The sequence below is a fragment of the Dama dama genome, chromosome 23 (assembly GCF_033118175.1).
Source record: "Dama dama isolate Ldn47 chromosome 23, ASM3311817v1, whole genome shotgun sequence".
Taxonomy (NCBI): domain Eukaryota; kingdom Metazoa; phylum Chordata; class Mammalia; order Artiodactyla; family Cervidae; genus Dama; species Dama dama.
In genome coordinates, this window is record NC_083703.1 from 57,797,150 (window position 1) to 57,817,780 (window position 20,631).

Here is a 20,631-nt window from a genome sequence, read left to right on the forward strand (position 1 = left end):
GGATGGACGCGTGAGGCTTGGCAGCGGCCCAGAGTTTAAACAGTGCCACGCAGACATGGGGTGGGGGGTGCGTGGTGGGCTGGGGGCCATCGGCACCAAGGGTGGGCTTGCCAGGGAGTGTTGAAGTAAAGCAGACACTCACAGGTGAGACCAGAGACCAGGTCAGGGGCATTGAGAGCAGTGAACAGGTCGCTGCCATTCTTCAGGTCAGATCAAGTTCAGGAGTCCGAGGGAAGGTGAGGAGAAGGTTCCGGGTCTGAAATGGGCTTTCAGAAACCCCAACTCTGACTCGAGTGCGACACCCACGTGCCTCGGAGTCTCACCTGGCTTTTATACAAGTCATTGCCAGAAAGTTAACTGAAAACTGGCCTTCACGCTGTCTCCTCTGGGCTCATGTGGGGCCTTCAGAGATTGCCGGGGTGCCTGTGACCTCCAGCCTTCCATCCAGGAACGCCCCCCAAGCAGCCCTCCCTCTTTGCCAGGTGACGCCCCTCCCAGGTGGGAGCTGGCAGGACCTCCCCCTTCTGCGTGGAGCCCCAGGACAATGCCTGGACCTGGACCCACCAGCATCCTTTGTGTCGGAAAAGAGTCAGACAAGCTCAGGTAAGAGACCCACAGCCCGGACGAGGGCCTGCCAACACCCCCAGCACCCCAGTTCCTAGATACATCACAGCAAAGCCCATCATCTCCAAGACAGCATAGAAACAGGAGGCCTCCTCAGGGGGGCGGTCAGATGGGAGCCTTCACCCTGGAGATGGGCTGCTCACCCACCTGGGTTACAAACCATTGAGTTCAGACGGGATGCAGGAGACGCCACGTCACGCCTCACACTTGCTTAGGGAATGTTCTTTGGGCAGAAAAAACTGGGCAGAATGGACCTAAAAACTGCTGGACTTGAACAGAAACAAGGTCCATCATCATGACAAGAACGGCAACTTTTTTGATGTGTGAGCTGTGCCCCGGGCCCTGGATGCTCAGCCCCTCTTTCCATCCTTGCTGGATGGAAGGGGCCTCACAAACTGGTGTTACTGTCCAGCTCATTTTACTGAGAAGGAAACAGGGGATCATAGTGCTTAAGTCCCCGGCCCACAGGAAACCATGTCCGGCTGACTTAAAACGCCTGCTCTTAACCTAATCCTAACTTAATCCCGGCAAGAGCCGGTTCTCCACTTCAGCACCAGCAACATTTCGGGTGGGATTCTTCTTTGCAGAAGGCTGTTCTGTCCATGTGGGATGTTGAGCAGCCTCCCTGGCCTCCACCCACTAGACACCAGCATCACCCCCTCTCCCCACATGCCAGCATGTCTCTAGACCATGCCAAGTGTCCCCTGGGGGGGGGAGGGGCAAAGCCACCCTTGGTTGAGAACTCTAGAGTGTCCTTCACAAGGCCGTGATGACCTGAGTCATGAGTACACTCACCTCCTTTTGGAAAAGAGGTCCCCAGCAGCACAGACACACTCGCTACCAAGAGCCATCTCCCCTGGTCCTCCAACGAGTTCCCAGGACCTTCTGTTCAACTAGATTTTAACTCCTTGGAGGGTGGGGCTGATGCTGCTTAGCCTATGCTGGGCATACAGAAGGCACCTAATATTACTTCCTGAGCGATGGCATACCGTGGACCACTTAGAGAGACTCCTTAAACCTGCACTGGGCTGAACGAGACATCCATCTCGTTCACTTATTCTGGAAATATCCACTGAGAACCAACCGACTGCCAGGTCCTCAGGGGCTCTAGGAGTAGGAGCTCATGTCTGCCACGCTGGCTTCAGGGTGTTGGCGAAGATGCCACTGGGCTCATGGATAGGTTCAGGCAGGACTCAAAGAGTGTGCTCTCCATCTGGAGGGAAGGTGTGGGTGGGTGGTGGGGCTGATGCTGGCCAGGCTGCTCTTGTGTGGGCACAGGAGCTGTGGGGTGATCTGACTCCTCCCTGTGCCGAGGACAGACCTTTTGACAGCTCCCCTGCAGATTACAGGCTTGGGTGTGTCTATCTTGCCACAGCCCCACTGCCCCCCATCCCCGCCACCTGAAGCCTATCGGTGCCCTTTGCTTACAGGACATGCTGCCTCCGCCACTCCTACAGAATCGGGGCTCAGCTGCGCCTTGGTCTTGGGCTACCTCGCCATAAGGCATAGCCATGTCCCCGCACTGATCACCATGATGGTGAGTCCTGGGGAGGGAGGCTGAGCATGCATGCACACACCAACTGATAATTTATAATGTTGTATTAGTTTCAGACGTATGGCAAATGGATTCAGTGATACACATATATATTTCAGATTATTTTCCATTATAGGTTATTATAAGATATTGATTATTGTTCCTTGTGTTATATAGTATATCCTTTTTGCTTATCTGTTTTATATATAGTAGTTTGAATCTGTTAATCCCAAACTCCTAATTTATCCTTTTCCTGTTTCCCTTTCCTCTTTGGTAACCATATTTGTTTTCTATGTCTGTAAGTCTATTTCTGTCTTGTATATAGATTCACCTGTATCATTCTTTCTAGATTCCACATGTAAGTGATATCATATTATACTTGTTTTGCTTTGTCTGACTTACTTCACTTAGTATGATAATCTCTAGGTCTGTCCCTGTTGCTGCAAACAGCATTATTTCATTCTTTGCTAAGGCTGAGAAATATTCCATTATACATACATACATATATATATATATATATATATATATATAGAGAGAGAGAGAGAGAGAGAGAGACCTTCCCTGGTGGCTCAATGGCAGAGAATCCACCTGCAGTGCAGGAGCCACAGGAGATGTGGGTTTGATCCCTAGGTTGGCAAGATCCCTGGAGGAGGGCATGGCAACCCACTCTGGTATTCTTGAGTGGAGAATCCCATGGACAGAGGAGTCTGGTGGGCTACAGTGCATGGGGTTGCACAGTGTCAGACACAACTGAAGTGGCTAAGCGCATATATATATATATACACACACACCACATATTCTTTATCCATTCATCTGTTGATGAACATTTAGGTTGCTCCCATGCCTTGGCTGTTGAAAATAGTGCTGCTGTGAGCATTGGGGTGCATGCATGTTTCTGAATTAGGCTTTTCATCTTTTCCAGATATATGTCCATAAGTGGGGTGACAGGATCAAATGCTAGTTCTATTGTTAGTTATTTAAGGAACCTCCATATTGTTCTCCATAGTGACTGCACTAATTTACATTCCTACCAGTGTAGGCGGGTTACCTTTTCTCCACACCCTCTCTAGCATTTCTTATTTGTAGACATTTTGGTGATGGGCATTCTGACCACTGTGAAGTGATACCTCATTATAGTTTTGATTTGCATTCTCTAATAATTAGTGATGCTGAGCATCGTTTCATGTGCCTGTTGGCCATCTGTGTGTTCTTTGGAGAAATGTCTTCTGCCCTTTTTTTGATTGAGTTGTTTTTTTTGATATTGAGCTGCATGAGCTGTGTATTTTGGAAATTTAGCCCTTGTTGGCTGCGTCATTTGCAAATATTTTCTCCCGTTCTGTAGGTTGTTTTTGTTTTGTTGATGGTCTCCTTTGCTGTGCAAAAGCTTTTAAGTTTGATTAGGTCCCATTTGTTTGTCTTTGCTCTTATTTCTTTTGCCTTGGGAGACTGATCTAAGAAAATGTTGCTACGATTTATGTCTGAAAATGTTTTGCCTGTGTTTCTTCTGGGAGTTTTACGGTGTCGTGTTTTACATTTAGGTCTTTAAACCGTTTTGAGTTTTTGTATATGGTGTGAGGGAGTGTTCTAATTTCATTGATTTACACGAGGCTGTCCAGCTTTCCCAACACCACTTACTGAAGGGACTATCTTTTCTCCATCGTATATTTTTGGGTCCTGGCACTTGCAATGAAGCTCAGAGAGCTGGAAAGCACTTGGCATACTTGATGAAAGATCCCATGTGAGCTGGGGGTGTCCTGACCGGGGCCTGAGTGCAGGAGGAGTTGGGCTGGAGGCCCATGTGTCCTTCTCAGAGAGGCTTTTTTTTTTTTTTGTGGTAAAATGCTTCTGCTTGTCCTTACCACTGGGATGGCCAAGCTTGCATCACCTTTACAAGGGAAGGAAAAACCTCTTGTAAGGGACAAGTCTCCTGGTTATAAGAGGGTCTCTGGGGAGGGCTGGACTGTACCAGCCATCCCCTCTTGCTGGGATGTAACTCCCCACAGTGGCTCTGAGATGGGGAGTAGGGCTGGAAACCCCGAGTCCCCCACTACCCTGCTCAAAAGGGAGCTTTGGCTGTTGATCAAATGCATTTATCCAAAGTTTTACATCCAAAGTGGATTTGAGAGAGGGACCATACTGCTTATCTGCCCAAATAATGGGGGCTCCTGCTGGGTGTAGGGGGAGTTGCTGGATTTGGAATTGAAGTTTTTTTTTTTTTTTAAAGATTTATCTGTTTATTTAATTTTGGCTGTGGTTGTTCTTGTTTTTTTTTTTTTTTTTTTTTTGCATGTAGTCTTTCTCTAGTTGCAGCTCACAGGTTCTACTCTCCTGTGGGGAGCACGGGCTCTAGGTGACCAAGCTTCAGTGGTTGGAGCACGTGGGCTCAGTAGTTGCAGCTCCCCGGCTCTAGAGCACTGGCTCAGTAATTATGGCACATGGGCTTAGCTGCTCCTCAGCATGTGGGGTCTTCCCAGACCAGGGATCGAACCTGTGGTCCTGGCATTGCAAGGAGGATTCTTAACCACTGGACCACCAGGGAAGACCTGGAAGTTTTAAGAAGGCTCGGAGCCCCTGGTCCTTGAGACGTGCTCTGAGAGGGGCTGCCCCTCTGCAGGTGTGGAGCATCTGCTTCACAGGCTGGCCAGGCTGCTTGCTGCTGCTCTGGGCCTGTGTCATCTGGATGGCCCGGGATCCCTGCCGCCTGGCCCTGAGAAGTGCACCCTTCCTGGTCGGCTACGCCAACATCCTGATCGTCCTCAGTTTCGTGGCGGGCCTCCGTGTGTCCCGAGAGGAGCTGTTCCCCGGGGCCCCGGGCTGGCTCCTCGCTGACCTGGACCTGAAACCCTACCTGCAGCCATGTCTCCACCTGGGTGCCAAGGTGGGCTCTGGGGATGGGGATGGGGCCAGGGGATTTAACATTTCAGAAAAGATCGCAGCTGAGGGCTGGAGACAGTGGGCCATGGGGGCAGAGGAGGAGGCAGGGCTGGGGGGGTCCACCTTGGCTCAGCTCCCGGCTCTGGGAGACCCTCTGTGCCTTTGTCTTCACGCTGCAAGATGCAGGGGGAACATCATGAGCACCTCCAGCCTGACCCCCATTGTCTCCGAGGGGCATGGGTGATGTGAGCCCGGGGTGCACCAGGCTGTGGCGGGGACACGTTCCAGCCGGCCCCCGATGCCCCCTTCCATGGAGCTGCTGCGGCTCTTGCACCCCAGACGACAGGGCTCTGAGAGACAGAAGCCTGTATCCAGCCCCAGCCCCTGTGGCGGGAGGGAGACCATGACTTGCTTTCCGGGAGGTCCAGGGTGAGCCGTAAAGGAAGCCGTGTTTCCACTGCAGAGTCTCTGTGCGTCTGTGTTCTGGCTGCTGCTGCGGCTGCAGGTCTCTGAGAGCCAGAGGCCGGCGGAGGAGGAGGCCTGGAGGGGGGACCTCGGGGACGTGAGCGGTGAGGACCCTGGATGGACTGGCTCCTGCCCTTTCTCAGGCCATTTATGTGCATGTTTGAAGTTAACCATTTCCCCCAGGAATCCCAGAATCTTAGGGTCAAAGGAGCCTCCAGGCCCTTGTTTCTGGTCTGCCTTCAGCTGGTTCCCTGCTGGCTCTCAAAGGACACACAGCTAGTGGTCCCAGGCGACCTGGCTCATGCCCGGAAACTCAGAGCGGGGTGCAAGGGCAGCCTGTGGTCCGGGAGGTGCCCGGCGACAGGGCTTTGCTCTTCAAGAGTTCAGATCTAGAACTTTCTGGCCCCAGATGGGATATGAGCCACAAGCCCCTTCCTGAGCACAGTGATGCCCCTGGATGGGAGGGGGCTTTGGGGGAGGCTCTCTGGGCCCTCATGGTTCAGAGTCCAGTGTCCCAGCCCTGGAGACACCACCTCTCCAACCTGTCTCTCAGTGGAGTTGGACCTGAAGGCTCCTGTCGGAAGGGGACAGGGAAACACTCTGGCTGGAGTCCCAGAAATCTGAGTACTCCCCTGCCTCTTCCCCTGCACAGGGCCCGGCAGCGTCCTGCTGAGCGTTCCTGCCACCATCCTCAAGAGTCTCCTAGTCGAGTACTGGGTCTGCCTTGGTGCCGCCCTGCTCTTTGCTGTCAGCTTTGCTGGCAAAGTGGTGGTATACAGGGTCGTCTACATCCTCCTCTTCCTGTTCTGGGTGGCCTGGTACCAGGTGAACCCCGGTGGGACCCCGAGCCCCCAGCCCCTGCCCTGCTTCTCTGCCCCAGGCTGCTTCTGCCTTCTGCTTTCTGACTTCTGGCCCTGCCGTGCGGGATTGCCTCGGGGCTGGCACTCTCCTCGTGGAGGGGGGACCACGAAGCTCACAGGCTTCACACGCACAGCTGCTCAGCCAAGCCTCTGACCCGGGTGCCCATTCACACTTATCAATAAGGCCACACAGCCTGCTCCATGACCAGACGCACCAACCCTGCCTCCAGATACGTGAGCGGTTCCAACACATGGGTGGAGAGAGAGTGCGTGGAACACGGGAGCCACAGACAGAGGGAGAGATCAATTTCCAGTACCACCTGGACTGCTCAATATACAGACAGATCTCCCAATGCCACAGCTTCCTGGCTGTCCAGGGCTGGGGGTGGGGCAGGGGGTTACCCTTCCTAGTGCTGAGGTCTGCTTTTCTGCAGGAAACTGAACTGAAGGCCTGAACCCCTGACTTCACTGTGTGTGTCTCATTAAAACTTATCTAGACCCTCATACAAGAATAAGCTTGGGGACTTCCCTGGTGGAGGCTCACAGTGCAGGGGGGCTGGGTTCGATCCCTGGTTAGGGAACTAAATCCTGCATGCCACAACTGAAGATCCCACACATCACAACTAAGACCCGATGCAGCCAAATAAATGTATATATATGTGTGTGTGTGTGTGTGTGTATATTCGTGTGTGTATGTATATGTGTGTGCATATACATGTGTATGTATGTATGTATGTATGAAAGTGAAAATGTTAGTTGTGCAATCTTATCCAAATCTTTGCAACCCTATGGACTGCAGCCTGCCGGGCTCCTCTGTCCCTGGAAGCAAGAATACTGGAGTGAGTAAATATTCCCTTCTCCAGGGGATCTTCCTGACCCAGGGATCAAACCTGGGTCTCCTGCATTGCAGGCAGATTCTTTACCATCTGAGTCACCAGGAAAGCCCATATATGTATGTGTATGTGTACGTGTACGTGTGTGTGTTTGTGCATGTGCATGTGTATATATAAGGAATGAGCTTGGGCTCCAAGCAGCAAAGATTTCTGTTGGAAGGAACAGTTTTGCAGAAGGAGCTCGTCCCTGTACCCTCCTCCCCTGTGGCCCTTCTGGTCACGGCCGCCCCTGCCCTGTCCACCTCTCTAAACCCTGCCTGGCCTTTATCAGGACTATGTCTGAATTGCAGATACACACTAATTCCTGGAGAAGGAGCTCCAGGTGCTTCTGGATGCTCGTGGTCTCTTACTCCGTGGTGGTCCTTTTCGCTGTCTACACTTTCCAGTTTCAAGCTGTTTCTGGATTTTTCAAAGAAACCCTAGGACTGTCTGAAGAGGGGTAAGAATGTCTTAGGCCCTGGGCTGATGTATGGGGAGGTGGCTTTTCTAGTTGGTTCTGTGCTCTCTGGGCATCTCTGTAAAGCTCCCGAGCTCCTCCGGAAGTAGGGAGATGCCTCTGGCAGCTCCAAGTTTCAAGATCAGAGCCCAGGAAGAGGACCCCCTGGAGATTTTGCTGCCAGGTCCCTCCTGTTCTACTGGGGTCTCAGGACCCATGGACTTGAAACCCCAGGGTGTTCCCACCTTGGGATCTCACCAGACTCAGGCAAACCCCGTCCTCAGCTCGCAGCCTGAATTTTAGCTGCGAGTCTGTTTATGCAGAGGGCACACGTGCCAGAGGTTCCCGTGAGGGCGCTGGGCTTCCCCAGGTCATGTGAGCCCACCTGCCACAGAACTGTGGCCCAGAGCTGGATTCTAGGGCTAGCACCCTGTTTTCTCCCTACTGAATCCCCCCAGGGTGCATCTTGGAGTGGGGGTGGGGAGGGTGGCTGTTGTGACTGGAGCTTGATGACCCCAGCATCCTGTGTTTCCTGGCGTGGCAAGTGAGTTCTTTGTCTACAGCGCCTCCTCTCGGTCATAAATGCAACCAACGTCTGGGAGGCATTTCATGACCAATTTTGTCCCAGGGCCCTGGGAAGTCTCCTTCCCAGATCAGACAAAGATTCTGTGGATAGGCCTCACGATGTTTTCATTTTAGGATTCACAGGTCCTGCTGATAATCTAAAATTCTCTGGATCACCTGTCCTACAAGTCTATCATAATTCAGGAGAAGTTTTGTCCTATTGCTTCTCCCCGTACTCAGAGTCACACTATTACAATTATTCCATGTGGGGTTATACACATGACCAACTGCCTCAGGACTTTAGCCATCATTAACTCTCCTGGGAGACAGTGAAGGACAGGGGAGCCTGGTGAGCTGCAGTCCATGGGGTCGCAAAGAGCTGGACACGACTTAGTGGACTGAACAACAACAGCAAGGCTCTCCAGGACCCTCACAAATATCCTTGCTTATCAAGACCCTGCTTCTTGAACTTATACACAGAGTACATCATGAGAAACGCTGGGCTGGATGAAGCACAAGCTGGAATCAAGATTGCCGGGAGAAATATCAATAACCTCAGATACGCAGATGACACCACCCTTATGGCAGAAAGCAAAGAAGAACTAAAGAGCCTCTTGATGAAAGTGAAAGAGGAGAGTGAAAATGTTGGCTTAAAACTCAACATTCAGAAAACTAAGATCATGGCATCCAGTCCCATCACTTCATGTCAAATAGATGGGGAAACAATGGGAATGGTGAGAGACTATTTTTTTGGGCTCCAAAATCACTGCAGATGATGACTGAAGCCATGAAATTAAAAGAAAATTGCTCTTTGGAAGAAAAACTATGACCAACCTAGACAGCATATTAAAAAGCAGACATTACTTTGCCAACAAAGTCTGTCTAGTCAAAGTTATGGTTTCTCCAGTGGTCATGTATGGATGTGAGACTTGGACCTTAAAGAAAGCTGAGTGCAGAAGAATTGATGCTTTTGAACTGTGGTGTTGGAGAAAACTCTTGAGAGTCCCTTGGACTGCAAGGAGATCAAACCAGTCAATCCTTTAGGAACTCAGCCCTGAATATTCCTTGAAGGACTGATGCTGAAGCTGAAGCTCCAATACTTTGGCCACCTGATGTGAAGAACTGACTCATTAGAAAAAATCCCGATGCTGGGAAAGATTGAAGGCAGGAGGTGAAGGGGACGACAGAGGATGAGATGGTTGGATGGCATGAGTTTGAGTAAGCTCTAGGAGTTGCTGATGGACAGAGAAGCCTGGTATGCTTCAGTCCATGGGGTCACAAAGAGATGGACACTACTGAGCGACTGAACTGAACTGATCAAGACAAAGAGCAGTGGAGGGACTTTGCTGGTGGTCCAGTGGCTAAGACTCCACGCTCCCTATGTAGGAACTCTGGGTTCGATCCCTGATCAGGGAACCATGTCCCACATGGCACAAATAAGATCCTGCATGCCACAGTTAAGACCCAGTGCAGCCAAGTAAATCAATAGAAAGAAGTAGAAAGAGTTAGGCTCTCAGTCATGTCTGACTCTTTCCAATCCCATGGACTGTGTAGCTCACGAGGCTCCTCTGTCCATGAATTCTCCAGGCAAGAATACAGGAGTGGGTAGCCATTTCCTTCTCCAGGGGATCTTCCCGACCCAGGGATGAAACCCAGGTCTATCGCATTGCAGGCAGATTCCTTACTGTCTGAGTCACTAGGGAAGCCCCCCCCCCAAGTAAATAAATATGTCTTTTAAAAGAGAGAGAGAGAGAAAGGGCAGTTGGGCCCCTCAAGGAAGGCGTCTTTGTCAGGCAGGACCCAGGGAACAGCAGCCTCTCGACCTCGATCCGTTCCAGGCTCCGAGACCTGGGCCTGCAGCGGTTCCACGTGGCCACGCTGTTTGCTGAGCTCCTGTTGCCCACCGCGCTCCTCCTGGCAGGCATCCACCACTGTCGTTGTTGTAATGAAGACCTCAGGAAGACCACCGGCCTCATTACCGGGGAGGGCTCATCTGACAGGTACCACTGTCCCCGGGGCAGCCTTTGGAGATTGTGCGAATGGCAGGCTCAGCGTCAGGCGGTGCACTGAGTCATCCGTCTGTAGGTGTTCTGTAGACGTTGGTGGGGAAAGTTAGACCCTGTGTGTCTCTGGAGGGTCTACGGACCAGGCCAGGGGCTTCTGGGTGGGAATGTGCACTTGGCTTTCGCTGCGACTCTCTGGGTCAGCGCTGTCTGCCTATCGGATGGTCTGCAGGCCTGAGGGTCTATTTTATTTTCGTTTTCACCGTTTTGACCTCTAACTAAATTAAGACATTGGCTGTGAAACTTGGCTTTTAGAGGTTTTCTAAAATTTGAGTCACTAATAGGATAGGATATTTTGCAGAATTCTTATTTTAGAAGGTGGTGCGTCGCCAGAGCAATTTGCTTTCTTACTCAAAAGTTAGGCGGGAGGCTGTGGCCTTCTCAAGGCCTCAAGGCCTGCATCTGTTTTTCGGATCAAACTCTGCCACACTCCTAACACGTTTTGTGAAAAAGTACACAAAATACCATGGCTTGATTCTTTTTCTCCCCAGGGGTTGTCAAATACTCTTTTCTGTCAACATCGTGCAGTTTGATTTTGGTTTTTACTCAGCTTTGTTCGTATCCAAGGTGGGATGTGAAAGCTTTATAGAAAAGGAAGAGTGCTGGGAGCCTGTTGGCCCCTGGGTGGGGTTGGGAGGCCCTGCCTGTGAGCAGGGCGCTCTTTCCTCTGTTGCACCCTGCCCTCCATCCCCGAAATTACGTGTAGTTCGAAAGGATGCCTGCTTTGGAGAGAGGAGAACTCTCGGGGAGAAAGTTTCTCTTTTGAGGCCCCCAGGCCTCCCTGGGTCAACTGGGATGGTGTGAAGGGGTGAGGGTTTTCAGAGGTGGCTGATGATGTTTGCGGACTGGGTTGTCATGGCAACATAATACGCATTCGAGCCCCCCTGTACTTCCAACCTAAGGCCCCTGTGATCTGTCTCCCCCGGCAACAGGAAGGAAACCGACGTGCATCTCCTGCCAGACGTATGAGTGCCTCTCTTTAAAATTCCTCCTGCAAGGCGTGCTCTCCCCAGGGAGCATGCCCTGCGTCGGGCGCACCAGACGCTCTGCCCCTGGCTCAGCTGCCCTGTTCACTGAGCATTCAGGTGTTGATCTCATTCTTTACAAAAATTCCAGCAGAGAATCAATGCCCATCCCTAGGGGACTGACTAAGCAAATGACGGTGTGTCTCAGAATCTAGGATGCTCTGAGAGGAGAAGGAGGAGGCAGCCCCGTGTGTGCTGATCTGGAGTGAGACTGAAGCTAGATGGGCAAGTGGCAAAAGCAAGGGGCAGAACACTGTGTATAGGATGTGACCCCATTGGTCCAAGGAAAAGATACCTGCACACACAGGCCTATACTGAATGTATGAAGTATGTGTCTTTTGAAGAATGCACGAGAGATCTGTCATGGTGCTTGCCTTGGGGAGGGAGACAGAGGTGTGAAGGAGAGTTGCTTTTCACTGTGTACCCTTTGTGCCCTTTGAATTACTTTTTAAACTACTGACTCAATGAACATGAATCTGAGCAAACTCCAGGAGATAGTGAAGGACAGGGAAGCCCTGCGTGCTTTGGTCCATGGGGTCGCAGAGTCAGACACAACTTAGCAACTAAACAACAGCAACGGTGCTTTGTCCAGTCAATATAACAAATGAGTAAACTCTTAAAGATTTGTTAGAGTTTGCTGTTTAAATAAATCCAATAAGAAAGAAATACTTTTATAAATAGAGCTCTGTGTGTGTGTCTCTTTCAGGCTTAAGGTTATACCTGGGAAACTTCAGAAGAGGTAAGAACTAAAGAGTCAGAGAAAATGCATTCTTTTCCAGAAATTGATTTCTGAAGTCAATTGTGCCCCGAGCAAAGCATAAATGTGATTCCTGATGGTGCAGGTCAAACACAACTTTCCTCCTATGGCCAAGTCCTTGATTCTGTCCCCTACGCGTGTCTGCTCATGGCATGGACCCATTGCATTTATGAGCTTTGATAACACAGGCTAATGAGTTGGTACCCAGTCCCCCTGCTTGAAAGTCCCTCAGTTCTCTGCCTTTGGTTTTCAGATTAAGACGCAGCGGGGAAGAGGACGCCACTCAGAACTGTGCCGACAAAGCCAGCAGTTCCGAATGGAAGGCGGAGGAGTCTGGAAGGCTGGGGAGGAAGGTGCCAGCAGGTGGGAGACGCCGCTTTCCCTTCGAAGCCCTGCATGACGCAGCCCGGGGGCTCTTCTCCAGAGCTGCCAAGAATTCTGGGCACCCAGGCAAACAGTTGACTCATCAAAACAAAAAAATAATCCACCCAGATTGTTGACCTGGTTCCCTGATTCGACATGATCTCAGCATACTGTCTTCACATTTTATTTTGGGGGCATGCCAAGTGTCTCAGGTGTGAGGGGGGGGCTGGGATGTTATGGCCCTGCGCCATCCGCCTGCCTCCTCCTGCCCATGTTCATTCCCATGCCCGATGGGGAGCCCATTCACATCAGTTGGACCTGCAGACTCTGACAGCAGCTGGGCAGACGGCTGACATTTTATTTTCAATTAAAACACAGTATTTCAGTTACAAGCGACTGAGGTTCCCAGGGTCTGTTTGGCTTACCTGGGGAGCCACTGCTTACAAGGGATTGGGGGCCGTGCTTGTTGTTGATTCCGCTTGTGGTTTGGACAGAAACAAGAAACGGGGCGGGAGGGCATTTAGCATGGCACCTGACATGTTCTGAGCGCTCAACACATGCTAGTGTCTTTCATGTTGTCAAAGGACACGCTTAAACACCCCTTGGGCAGTTTGTTTTTTATTCATTCATGCTCCATGGCATTTGGTAGGGGGATGGGGGGCGTGCTTTATGTGCCAGGCAAGGTGCTGAGCATTGAAGGGACAGAGGGGAAATAATTGGTGCCCCTTCCCTTAAGGAACTCTCAGCCTGAAGCCCATCAGCAAACTGTGGCCCCAGGGCCAAATCTGCCCCTCCTGACTTTGCAGATAAGGCTACACCCATCTACATACGGCCTGTAGGTGCTCTAGCACTGCAAGAGTGTGTGACCCAGACACTATGACCTGAGTCTGGAATATTTACGATATGGGGTTTCCCAGGTAGCTCGGTGGTAAAGAATTCACCTGCCAACGCAGGAGCCACAGGAGGAGGAAATGGCAACCTATTCCACTCTTCTTGCCTGGGAAATTTCATGGACAGAGATGCCTGGCGGGCTACAGTCTATGGACCGCAAAGAGTCGGACGTGACTGAGCACACGCGTGCACTAATCTTTATAGAAACAGCTCTGGTGTAGAGGGGACACGAGTGTTCACCAGCATCTGGGATGTGGACAGAGGGCCAAACAGACAGCTTCAGCAGCAGAGAGGGAAGCCAGTGTGGGGATGCAGGGCCTGGTCACAGGCACTCAGTATTATTGGAAAACAGCTTTCTTTAGAAAAAAAAAAAAGCACTGTTTTCCTAGTTTTCTCTGCTTTGTTCTGGCTTCCTTTGAGATGCAGGCTTCTTCCCACCGTTTTCAACAACAAAGCCAGACCCCACAGCATCACCAGGGACATCTGGTCAAAGCCTTTCTCTTCCCCCAGAGGAGGAAACGAGTGATTGGGACTTGGCAGTTGACAAGCTGACTGCTGGCTTTCAGAAGTTTCTAGAAATGGTGAATGAAACTCAAGCATTCTTGAGGCGTGTGCTGGAAACACATAGCATTAAGCTTGTGGCCCCCGTGGTCGTCTGGCTCACCTTGCAAGAGGTCAGTGGTTTTCAGGAAGACCATTGCCTTCAGGTTCTAAGACCCTTCTCTTTCTTCTGCATGGTGTTGACCTCTTATGGAAGGTCAGTGGGTGTATTTTTAACTCCCATTTCCCCCTAACTTGAGCTGCTCTGATCACAGGCAGGGAATAAGAGCCAAGCCAAGGTACTCACAGACTTCAACACTTTCCTTGTAGGTTTCCTTGGTGAACTCCGTGTTTTACAACCTCTGGGTGTTGTCCCTGCCCTATTCCACATTACGCCCCTTCGTGTCCCGTGTTTCCACAGTCTGGGCATGTGTGATAGTGGTCTGCAAAGTGATGTACCAACTGAAGTGGGTCGTACCCTCCGCCTATGCTTCAAACTGCACACAGGTGAGCTCCGTTGGAGCCGCAGCTTCTTCCTGGCCAGACAGGAGGGCTCCAGGCAAAGGCAGGGTCTGAATTCTCATCTCTCCAGCATATGTCTTCCTCTCTCTAAGGAGAGTTGTCAGAGGAGCCATCAAAATACAATGCTGTTGTGTCTGGGAAAAGCCAGCTAGTGCAATCTCGGCCATCTCAAGGAGACAGTTGAGGCCCATTTGGGAAGGTTGTGAACGACTCACCTAAGAGCTGTACTATGTCCATTTAATCATTCAACACACACTGATGGCAAGCCTGCTCTGCACCTGGGCACTGTGCTCAGGGCGAGTGCTCGGAAGATGCTGCAGATGAGATTCCGAAGGGACAGATGAACACATGCAAGGACATAGACACCCTGGAGCTGGAGGTGGCGGGAGGAGGGTGGAAAGGACACTGCTAAGTCTGGGAAGGAAGGGTGGGGGTGGGGCAGACACAGGGAGGGGACGGGGCAGGTCGGAGAGCCCCCACCACCACCCCGTGCCCAGCCTGTGGACAATGTGTCAAGAGGTACGGTGAGAAACCACCTGCCTGGGGGCCAGGACCTCTGGGCCCAGAGGGAGCTGATGCCCAGCCATCCCACTGTATTTGGGGAGTGTGAGGGGGAAAGCCCACTGAAGGTGCCAGAAGGGCTGTCTGGTCCATCTGGCTCTTTTACAGATGGGGAAACTGAGGCACAGGGCCTTGCTTGGGGTCTTTCAGCTGAAGTCCTTCCCAGGCAACCCTGTAGCTGAGTTGCTCCTGGGGTCCACACCACCCAGTGCCCCGTCATCATTTCTGCATCCCCCCAAGGTGTGGCGAGCAAATGGAACGCGCCCACCAGCGCTGCTCGCTGGAGGACTGATGGTCTCACTGCAGCCTGTGGACCCGGCAGAGTGGCTCGGAGCATTAACGAAGTGTGATGGCAGAGCCCTGCCTTGTCTGAAGGTAGGGATGACATCACAGCCCGTGATTAGCAGGTGCAGACAAACGGGGATGTCAGAGCAGCATGAACCTCCGGGGTCTGAGCGCCAGGGTGGACGGGACGAGATGGAGAAGCTGGCCAGACCAGGCATGCAGTGGGCACCCTCTCCATAAACTCAGCGTCCCCTTCCTTCCCAGGGAACATTACATTAAGTAATTGCTTTGGTGGCCAAGTTATATATTACCGCGATGAACCTGGCTCCGACTTATCATTCTCTTTTACTGTTTTGCCTAGAGAGGTTTCCGTGGCGGCTCGGAAAGCCAGGAATGAATAAGGACAGAGGTGACATTAAAGGCAGGCTGTTAGCAGAAGTGAAAATTAAACAACTCAGCCAAAATCGAAGTCTGGTCGCGCCTTGCCTGTGTAGGTGGGGAGATTAATTGCTCCCCTTCTGGGGCCTCTTCCAACGTGCTGGGAGTTTGCAAGGGATTCGCTTGTGATCCTCACTCTTTCAGCTCAGCCTGTGACTTGAGGGTGGGGGGCCCTACTTCCAATGACGCTGAGGCTCAGAGAGGCTGAAGCACTTGTCTGAGGTCACAAAGAGCAGCAACAGTGGGGCAGAAATGAGAGCCAGCTCAGGGTCACCTGCTGGCCAGAACAGGCCATCCTACAGGGTCACACCTGAGAAGCAGGAAGTGGGGGTGTCTCCCCAAAGCAGTAGGAGACCAGGTAGCAAAGGCAGGTGTGTGGAGGGAGGTGGGCACACACGCCCCCTCTCTTCGGCTGGTCAGGGGTTCCCAGACCTCAGTCTAGAACAAAGAGGACTCAGGTAGCGAATGAAAGGAGGTTGCTGTCCTAGCAGGTAGGGACCCAAAGTGCTGGAGTATCTCTAGTGCAGAAGTTGGGGTGCTGACGGTAACCAGCTGAGCCCGGGGCCCTGTCCCTGGCACCCTCCCTCCCAGGACAACCCTGTGTCTGCTTCTGGATTCTGCCCCTTGCCCTCCACCAAGGGCACTTCTCAGAGGAGGCCTGGAATCCAGAGGGCTCGGGTCACCCCTCCAGCCCTCCAGAAGGAGGAAGCCATGTTGGCCCAGCTTTAGAGCTTGTTCCCAGAAGGAGACCACGGGCGAGGGGCCCCGTGACCCGGCTGCACCCCACGCAGCAGGGGAGGCCGCCCTCGCTCCTCAAAGAGGAAGGCATGGCATTAAGTGCACACTGTTAGCAAGGCAGGGAAGAGCAGAACCGGTTTATTTTAACAAGTTACCCGAGAAGATTGACAACAAGGCTCTGCTGTCCTCCAAGTCACCGCAGGCAGCCCCCCTGCCCTCATCCATTTCCTGGGAACGCAGAGAGCAGAGGTTCATTGTCAGACACTTTATTTTAAGACGTGTCAGCCTCCGCTGGTTACCACGCAACTCCAGACATCGCCCCCAGAAGCTCCTGGAAAAGGACCAGCCAGCCGTCCAAGCCGTCAAACAGAAGTCCTATTTAGTCCCCATCTCCTAATTTGCACTGGGGTCTCCGCATAGCCACAGGAGGCTGCTTGGAACAGAGAATCTCTATGAAGGGCATGAAAGGCGGCGAGGAGGCCGGCCACATCTGCATAGGAACCGGGACACACTTGGACCGTCTGGGGCGCCGAACAGACCTCTCTTCATTTGGAATAATTGGTCAGTCTCTCGCAAGTGGCCTCATGTTACAGCACACAGGGCATACTTATGGCTAAATATGATCTAATAAGGTAATCCTTTTCACTTCCGTGTCACATGATCGATAGGGAAAATACAGCATATTTATAACCAACAATTAGGCTTTCACTGCATCTTCCCCCCATCGCTCATCAACAAACACCCTCTTATAAACCCCGCATCTAAGTGGTTCTTCTTCCATCCATCAAGTCATCCTGGGTGCAGGAAAGATTCCTTAGAATGGCCATCGCATTGGAAAAAAAAAAAAAGATGCAGCCAGCTAAGGAAGATCTTTAAATTCACACCTCATGCCACAAGATGAATTTCAACACAAACCAGCAGCATTGTGAAGCTACGAGAGGGAGTTGTCCTTGGAAGGGGGTGTTGGTGTACGCCTTGTGTTATAAAGTAATACAATCAACCAAAGTAAATGAACTCATTATGATCGGCTTTTCATTCCCAGCTTGTCAAGAGTCATAACTGTATGAAGCTTTCTCCACCTCGATCAATTGGAAAATCAATACCTCCGTATTTGCAGAGAGCATCTCTGATGGGGAAAAATGAGAGGAAATGCTTGGGAGACAGGGAGGGGATGTTATCTACTCCCTCTGACAGGTTGAGTGAAGAAGCAGGCCCCCTCTCCCTTCATAAGAGTTGGTGCTGAAGCTGTTTCCTGTTGGGAGGGGGCAGCCTGGTGGGCTGATCACCCAAACCACAATGCTTCTGGAGAGTGGCAGGTGGAGGATCTGGGTGTCCAGCAAAGTGGTCTGCCTAGTGGGCAGCCCCGGGAAACTGGGCTTCTGCCCCAGACGGCACTAATGTGGGTTTTCTGTGCTTGGCAGAACCAGCTGGCTGTCCTGGCCCTGACGACTCTGGAGGTGATGGTGAGCCAGCACCAGAGCATCCACCGACTTCGGGAAGGACTGCCGGGGCCCCTTGCCAGCACCACCTTGGACACCATCACCCGGGCGCACCTGGACCATGGGCTGCTGAGTGCCTTGCAGTATTTCATCCACTTTGGATTTTACAAGTTTGGGCTTGAGGTGACCTCTCTGCTTTTGCTTCTGTTTGTCAATTCCTTGTTTTTTATTTCTTTAAACAAGAGAAACATCTGACATATACAAAAGTAGAGAGAGCCGTATCATCAGCTGCCATGCATCCTTCAGCGTCTTTAGCAATGATCAACTCTCGGCTCACCTTGTACCCTTCTGTTCCCTCTCCGGGGTGTGTGTGTCTTAGTCACTCAGTTGTGTCCAGCTCCTTGCAACCCCATGGACTATAGCCCGCCAAGCTCCTTTGTCCATGGGATTTCTCAGGCTAGAATACTGGAGTGGGTAGTCATTTCCTTCTCCAGGGGATCTTGCCGACCTAGGGATTGATCCCAGGTCTCCTGCATTGCCAGTGGATTCTTTACCAGCTGAGCCACCAGGGAAGCCTCTCCCGGGACCCAGGCATTATTTTGAAGAAAAGGCCATGCTTCATGAATACTTCCGTCTTTATCTCTCAAAGATGCAAATTCTCCAAAATACAAAAACAAGACTGTTACCTGCCCGTGAAAAATGAAACATTTCCCAAAATTAAACATCGAATCTGTGTCCAGATTTTCCGGATTGGCTCATAACTTGAAAATTTGTCCCAGTCAGGATCCAAATATACCCCACACAGTGTGACTGGTCACTTGGTTGATGCATCCTTTGAGCTCTTCACCTAGAGATTCTCTTTCTATCCCTGCAATTTGTGTAATCAAGGAAATTGATCAAAGGCTGTGGGGTTTTTCAACGTCTGGACTTTGCTGATTGCATCCCCATGGTTTCCTGTGAGACGGGGGTGTTTTGGGTCCATCATGAGCTCCTTGTTTCTTAACTAAAGACTTCTATGAAGACAGACATTCTCTCCCCAGCTATTTGATTTTCCTGAGATACAGTTCTTTTTTTTTTTTTTTTTTTAAGTCAAGAACAATGCTAAAATTTTTCAAATGTGGGAGTTGGTTTTGTAGGACCCTTCCAAGAAGCCAATGAGTTTCCAGCATTTTAATCCATTGTTACTGTTGCCCCAATAGTGCTCAGATTGCCCCATCTCTGGCCGGTGGGAATGTCCGGCTTTCGTGACTAGGGGTCTTTATAAGGGGCCCTGCCCTCTGCCTTGCTGTCTTGTTAAACCTCTGACCCACCGAGGGCCCTATGGAGCCACAGTGCTGACCACAGATTATCCCCCATTCTCCATAGCCTCTCACAGTTGAGACTCTGTTCTTTTTTCTTTCTGGACCATCTTGAACAAACTGATCTTGTAATTTGTCCAATTTGCTAATGCATCAATGATTGTGATGAGTTTCTGGGCTGTGGGGGCACTTTGTAAAAGCAATAAAGCAAAAACAAGTAAATGAGCCCAGCTCCCCACCATCCCCAAATCTCAACCACCATCTCATCCTGGAGTGTTGGGGGCAGACAGCCCTTCCTGCCCCTGCTGTTAGCTTGTTCATGGCCTTATCTGCATCTCTCGCCCTGCATTCCAGCTGTGTTTCGTAGCCACCCTCCACACCGTGGGGCAGCGCATGGATTTCTACGCCCTCATCCACATCATCTGGCTGGTTTATCTGCTGAACCTTCGGCGGAGAAAAGCCATCGCTGAGGTCTGGCCCAGATACTGTGGTTTCCTCGTCTGTCTGATCATCTTCCAGTATTTTCTGTGTCTGGGGCTGCCTCCTGCTCTCTGCAAAGGTAAACCAACCTGCCTGCCATGGGACTCTTCCATGGAAACACTGAGTCCTGGCAAATGCTGACTTTGCCCTGGACGTATCAGGTCCTCAGGTGGAGGAACTAGGGTTCTGTACCTTTTGTGGGGAGATTGCTGTGCCGAGGAATCATGGGGCCTCAGAGATGGTTTGGGCCAATATCTGGGCCCTGTGGTTCTAGAGGATCAACAGCCACCATGGTGTGGTCCCAGCACAGTCAGACCCACCAAGCTAACCCAGAGTTGCCACAAGCGGAAGGGTTTGTCCAACTCTGCCCAAAAAAGCAAATTCAAATGAAAAGAGCAGGAAACGGGAGGAATGATGCCCTTCCATCTCGTACACCCTTCACTTTGCCCTGCTCTTCCCCACAGCAGTCCTCTCAGGTCATGCCAGCCAGACGTCCACATCCCCACTGAACAGATGAGGGAGCTGGGCTGGATGGGAAGGGAGTACCAGCTGCTGTCACCTCTCCACTGGGGAAAATGGTTCTTGGGGGCCCAGGACCAAGGAGAACCCTGTTTGTGGACTTTGGCCTGGGTCATCTTTTCTATCTCCATACAGTAAAGAGTCAAAAACCTTGTCCTGAGTTGAATTGACAGTCTCTGCTCTCTTCTTGGGTACCGTTTTCTTGGCTCACACAGTGTTGTCTGCTAGTGACCCTCTCTAAGGACATGTCCATCGTCTCCATCCTATTCTCCCTGCAGAGCTCCCTTCTCCCCTCTCCCTCTCCCCCTCCCCCTCTCCTCCTCCCCCGTCTCTTCCTGCTCCTCCTGGACTCTTCCCAACATGAGATTCTTCTTCCTTATGTCCTCTCTTCTCCTCCTGTCTCTTCCTCTTGCCCTCACTCTCTGCCCTCCCTCTCTTTTTCTCTGTCTCATTCCCCCCTAC